This window comes from Benincasa hispida, chromosome 9 (genome assembly GCF_027475165.1).
Source record: "Benincasa hispida cultivar pf3 chromosome 9, pf3_genome.v1.1, whole genome shotgun sequence".
Lineage (NCBI taxonomy): Eukaryota > Viridiplantae > Streptophyta > Magnoliopsida > Cucurbitales > Cucurbitaceae > Benincasa > Benincasa hispida.
In genome coordinates, this window is record NC_143486.1 from 93,360,312 (window position 1) to 93,367,596 (window position 7,285).

Genomic DNA, 7,285 nt, shown 5'->3' on the forward strand with positions numbered 1-7,285 from the left:
ATGGATTTTTACCTTTCAGGCATGGAATTCACCTGTCTAAAGAACAAAGTCCTAAGACACCTCAAGAGGTTGAAGAGATAAATCGAATTCCATATGCATCTGCAGTTGGGAGTTTGATGTATGCAATGTTGTGTACTCGTCCCGATATATGCTATGTCATAGGAATTGTCAGCAGATTTCAGTACAATTCTGGTCATGACCGTTGGACTGCTGTTAAAAACATTCTCACGTATCTTCGGGGAACGAGAGATTATATGCTTCTATATGGTCCTAAGGATCTGATCCTTACTAGATACACTGATTCTGACTTTCAGACCGATATTGATTCAAGGAAATCAACTTCAGGATCAGTATTTACTCTTAACGAAGGAGCAGGATGTGGAGAAGCATCAAACAGACTTGTATTGCAAACTCCACAATGGAAGCTGAGTATGTAGCTACAAGAGAAGCAGCAAAAGAAGCAATATGGCTCAGAAAGTTCTTGATAGATTTGAAAGTAGTTCCTAATATGCATCTGCCTATCACTCTCTATTCTGACAACAGTGGAGCAGTTGTAAATTCAAAAGAACCACGAAGTCATAAAAGAGGAAAGCATATCGAACAGAAGTACCATCTCATCAAGGAGATTATACACAGAGGAGACGTTACCGTCACTCAGATTGCTTCCCAAGACAACTTAGCTTATCCATTTACAAAGACTCTCTTAGCTAAAGTGTTCGAGCCTAGTAGGATTAGGTCTATGAATTTTATATCACTAGGGCAAGTGGGAAATTTATGGGTATTGTAATGCTGTAGTTTATTGTATTTGTACATGTTATTCTCTCCATGTAAAGTCAACATTGTATATACTTTTATATATTGATCCATTGGAGTTTTAGTCTAATTGGGAGTATTGTTGGGTTTTATGTCCTAAAAACTCCCAGTTTGTAAAATAATAAACATTTTCTATAATCAATATACTTGTTATTAATTTCATAAATTGTATGAAAGTCTAAATCCAATAAACTAAGATCCTAGATTATTGTATGAGTACTTGAACTTTATGTGGAGACATAAAAGTAGATCGGGTTCGAGTAAATAGTCAAAATAATCTATAGTACATGAATGAGGTTGGGTACCTTATTCTTGTAATACCATTGGATGCGGCCTACTCTATAGTTATTACAAAGAGTTGTAAAGTGCTACATACGATGTGATCCTAATTCGTATATGTTATGACATAAGGAGTAGGGGCATCCTATGTAATGAGTTTGTATAAGATCGGGACCAAGAAATAAATCACTCTTACTTTATAACGTTTTTTACTGTTCAAGACTAACTATTTCACCTAGATGACCTAGGTAACTCAATCTTAATCCTGAGCTAACTATGAACTCTTGTCTATTCGGAACTGCCTTTAGATTTGTATAGTTGAGGGTTGGCTCAACAACGCCAGCTCAATAAGACTCCCATTTCAGAGGTAAGATCCGATAAATAGCTGGGATCATAGGGTGCAAGACGAAGTTCGCGCCTACTCAATTTAGGGATAGAAGAAAGATTGTTCTTTCAAGTACTGAATCCAGGTCTTGGACAAAGGGTCCCACTCTCTCACTGGGCTGAAAGAGTTTGGTCTAGTGATTGGATCACAAACTAGTTGTTCATTAGAGGATCAGTAGGGACTTGAGGAATAAGATGTAATCTCAGAGGTAAAACATATATTTGACCCAGCCGTTATTACAAACAACCTGTGAATGGTTGACTTGCTGATTATAGTTAAATCATGTTGACATAATATATCTACATTGAAGGGAGTGTAACTATGGGCTTTAGTGGAGTAACCCATTAGTTAACGAATGGAGATTAATTTGGTCTAATGAGTTTAGCCAATTAATCTCGAATCGTTGGAGCCCATGATCTGTAGGTCCGCAAGGTCCTCCTACTAGCTCGTAACGGACTAGCACTAGAATAGCATGATAAGTTAATTTGAAACGTTCAAATTAAAATTAAGGGAATTAATAATTATATGAGATATTCTTACATGTTTAATTTGAGAATTAAACGGAATAGGAGAATTGATATATTTAAATATATAAAGATGAATATGTGTTAAAATTAATTTAATATCTGATATTAAATTAATTAAGTTTTATTAATAATTAATTTTTCTTTTTTAAAATCAAAATAGATTTTTTAAATCAAATTTTGATTTTATGATAGAATTGGAAAGAGAAAAACAAACAAAATACTAAAATGGAAAAAATAGATTTTCCATTATCCATCTTTGAAGTTACTCACACATGAAGCATTTGTTTAGCCTTGTCTTCTTCAAGCATGAGCTGCAACTCATGCGACTCTTTTCTTTACATGATTTGTAATATAATGAAGAGATTGGAATGAAAATCGAGCATGCAATCTATAGAGATTTTGAGAGAAATTTTGGTTTGAATAAAGAGTTCTTCAGCTAGTTTTCTGCAGTGAGCATTTCTCTTTCTACCCTTGATTCAAGCTTGTTTTGAGTCCCATAACTCAATCTAGAGCACCAAGAGAATAGTGGGAAATATCTTGAGATGGTAGATAACAAGATTTGGAGAAGATAACAGCTGGTAAAGGAGCTTTGAAGAAGTTCTACAAGAGGTATTTCTTGAAACTCATTTGTTTCTGCAAAAGCATGCTTTATATTTTACCAAAATTAGTGAATTTGAGTACTTAGATGATCCTTGTGCTTTCGTTGTTGCTTATACAATCCTACACCCACTACATCGAGGTTCCCTAAACACTTGAAGTGGATTTGACCTACTAGATGAACTCACATCAACAACTCGTGTTGAGGTAGCAGTCTCTTCAACAACTCTTGTTGAAGTTTCAGTAGTTTCTTTGGAAAGCTCATTCAACACGATTTTGCTTCTTGGACTATGATCTCTTATATGATCCTCCTCAAGAAAAGTAGTGTTTATCGATACAAACACTTTGTTTTCCTTAGGATCATAAAAATAACCCCCTCGTGTCCCTATGAGGTTGCCTACAAATAGGTATAGTGTAAAACCTGAGTTCAAGAGGGGTACATGAATGAACCAGCATCACATCCGAATGAAGGGGATCCTGAAGACATGAAAGTATGGTTAAGAAAGGTTTAAAACAATTAAAAGTTATTATCTATACCAACAAGGTGTACCTTCTTTTTTGGTGGCTCAATCATAAGAACTCCAAAGTTAAGCGTGCCTAGCTTGGAGCAATCCTATGCTAATTATATGTGATATATTATATGTCTCTAGATCGTGGTTCTGATATCTTAAGCTTTCCTCTGCTTTTCTTTTCTTCTCATCTAGAGAATACTGAGATTGCTTTTGTGGTAGTGCCCTTTTTGGTGTTCGTGTTTTTCACAGTGAAAAGGAAACGTGAAGATTACGTTCTTCAAGGGTAAGTCTACTCTTCCCTTTTTCTCTTCTTAGTTTCTTAAGCATGTTGTATGTTTTGTTTAATTAAATGCATGATCTGTTCTGTTTCTTTATAAAATTGCATTCTGTAAATTTTTTAGAATCGGGACAATTCGCTTCCGCTGCGGACCCTTCATAGTGTTCATTCATGCATGATTTGATTGTAAAAGTCCCTTTTTATAATGAGTCTTGATTGAGTGATTTATTGAATTTCGATTGTTATGTGATTTATGGTGTAACCCTAAAGACTATTAAGACTTGAGATAAGATCCAACAAATAGAGTGAATAGTTCTTGTCAATTTCATGACCGAGTGTTATGACCTTGCTCGGGATGATCAAATGCTAAGTTGGGGGTGTTTGTTAGTTCTAAAAAATAGCTAATTTTATGTCCTTAATCCTACTAAGATGAACATTTCTTATGCTCCATTCATTTTATTTTGTAGGTAAATCAATTCCGGAGAGCAAGCATGTTGCTGGATGAAAATCGAGCCAAAAGAAAGAAAAATTGAGAGTTGGATACACCAAAATGAGTAGAGATGTCAAATTGACCAAACTGCCCTTCAGGGCAGCGTTGCAACAATCCCTTAATGCTTGCCTAATGATGAAAGGTAGTAAGCAATGAATTCTGGACAAGTAATCAGCGTTGCTATGCTCCCTCAACACTACAAGGCAGTAGCTATCGAACAGGGCAATGAACGAATACCATTGCAAAGCCTTCCTAACGCTCTAGGCTTGATTCCGCCGCAACGTTGCGACATTGAGCTTATTTTACAAATAAGGGAATTTGATTGCAGCCGAGGAGAGAAAGTTTGGAGATTGAGAACGTAATTTAGAGCCAATTAGGTTGAATTTCTGGACAACAATTTCATCTCATTCATCATTCTCTTCATTGATTGATTTTCTTGATATGACTATGCAAGGCTAGGTAAAATTTTCTTGGGATTAGATGTATGTTTAAATTCTTGAAGGATTTCTAGTTGATTTTACTGAATTGTTGTGAAATCTTTAGGATGATTTGATTAGATTTTTAATGAAATTTTTCTGAATTGATCTGACAAGTCGGTTTATTGAAATTCTTGTTTGTAAAATCATCATAGCCTGTGCAAAATTGATTGATTTCGTTGCAAAAATTAGGATCACATGTATAAAGTTTAGACTTTTTCTTACCAAACTCAAGTATGCCTTAATTTAATCTTTTCCAATTAAACATGCTATAAGATATGGCTTTCCGCTTGTAGTATGTCTCGAAGTTTGAACCCTTTCGTAATGAAATTTTATTTTAACTTGTATTTCGTTGAGGAAGAAGAGTTGTAAATTGAATTAGGGCTAATTTAGTTTAATATCAAATTTGGCTATTTGGTTTGTTAGATTCTCTAATAGGTTGAGAAATTCACTGATTTAGTACAATTAACTAGTGCCTGATGATAGAAAAATTAAACATATATACTAATCCCATGACTCTTTGCATCAATTTAATCCAACCCATTTGCGTGCTCGTTCCTTTTCTTTACGTTGCATGCTAATTTTTAATTATCGTTTCCACAAATAAAACCAAAACCCCCATCGCATGTAATTCTTTAATTAACCAGGCTAGACAATAGTTTTCCTATGGATTCGAGCTCGTTTTTACTACTTTTATCGCATTTTTGGGTATAAGTGTAGGTTCGGTGATTATATTTCTTTGTTTGAGTCAGTGAGCATGTGTGACAACATTTCTGTTTAATCTAATCGTCGAACAGTATTCCCAACTTTCCAATCAGACGAATCCCCAAAATGGTAGGCATATTGAGTCGGCGATCTGGCCACTCTCACCCATGAAAATCAAAAGACCGCCTTCATAGGCATAAGTTCACAACTCACTCAAGTTTCAGGTCATGTCACTTGTGGTCATCATGGTGAAATGTAAGTATCTGGTATTAACGGCGTTATATAATGAGACTATTCTTTTCATTGCCCAGATTTATAGAAACTCTATGTATGGGATACCCCTGCTCACATATTTTCACATGAATGATCAGGATTAAATCATTTGTAGCACTCTACAACACTTATAACATTTACAAAGTGGGCAGTATCCGTAGTGTCATCAAGATAAGGTACTTAACCTTATCCATCTACTACAGATCGTTTAGGTTATCATTTAAACATGATCCACCTGTATGTCTCTACATACATGTTCATATTACATAAAATAACTTAGAATCTTTGTTTCTTGGATTGTGTGTATGCTCATAAAATAACAATAATTTATTTATACAGAGTTTACAAACTACGAGAATACAAGAGAGATTTAGGACATCAATCCCAACAATCTCCCACTTGCCCTAGCTTAGGGAGCCAAATGTACAATACAAATAAAGTACAAAATACAAGAAACTAGGGCATACATTATACCCCAATAACACATCCAAATTTTTAGATTCAATTTCCAACTTCCACATTATATAAGTTACAATCCAACCATAATTTCACTAAATTTTCTTCTATAACTTGCTCATAAACATCTTAACTTTCTCACCTTAACATTTGGGCCTCTGATTCCTCCTGATAAACCCAAAATTCCTCAAGCTCTTCAATTTGTCGAAGCGATCTACAGATTTGTATCACTTGTGGAAATCTTCAATTTCCAACTCCAATCCATGAGAAATTCGTCTCGGCAGCCTATGATCATCCTTAGCACCAATCAACCTTCAACTCGACAGCAAGTCCCTTCTCTTAGCTCAAATGAATTTGCCAAACCAAGTTCTCCTTCTAAACTCTTCTTTTATACTAAATTTTGCATGAATAAATAGTTTATTAGTATGACACCTAGCCCACTAACTCTTGCTAGCCTCAAATGTTGCCACTTAGCCTAGTAATCAGGTGATTAAGCTGCGCACCTCAATCTTACCTCATCGCATGTACTGGTTATCATTGTATAAGCTGGTCATCTTCTAGACTTCCCATAATCTCAATAGCACACCTCAACACCCCATAACCTTGTGCCAGCTCGACGGCTTGGCTATCAACTATCTTCTAAGTCCCATGTCAACACATTCCCTACCATTGCATGACACCCTCATCAAACCATTGTCATCACATAGGCTCATGCCTTGTTTTGCCCTTCTCTGATCTCCTTAGTAGTACTTGGCGGCTCTTCAAGGCACTCCACTCATCCATTTTACCTAAGTCTTAGGCTTTTTTTAATCGACTCAAGCTTCTCTTATGCCTCGTCACCTTCCCTATGCACTCATCATGGCACTTGGTGACTCGAGTGCAACCCTTCTTAGGTTATGCTAACCTCCCTTGAGGCCATTAACTACTACTTCTTAGTCACGCCATGACAAGCCTTGGTAACCATCTAACCTCTTCGCATAGACTTTCATTATCCTCACATAAGGTTGATCGCATACTTCCTATGTCAACCTTGGCATTACTTTACTCGATAACCTTTCTGACTTCTACATGGCCTTCAACATACTCCCCAGCCATCATTGCATCGTCATACCTTAACGTTTCTTTCAAACTTCATTCAATCATCCTTTCCTTAATTAACTTCCATAACCTACCTCGTCACATCACCTATGCAATAAGACTCGCTCATGGCTTCGCCTAAGTCCACGAAAGCCTTACCTATCAATCTTTAAGCCTCTCAGCCATTCTCATCTCACGCTCCTCTTAGCGCTCTGCCTTTGCATTCCTTGGAACGATTGTCCAAGTGAGTTGATTGCTCGCATGCTGCCTGCACTTGATCTTTACTAACATCACATGATACTGGTCTCATACCTATTTCCTTATCCTCAGCCAACTCTTTACTCGCCAGATAGCCAACTTAACTTTCTTTATGGCCATCTGCAAGTATCGTGGACCATACTTAACCACAATTTCCCTT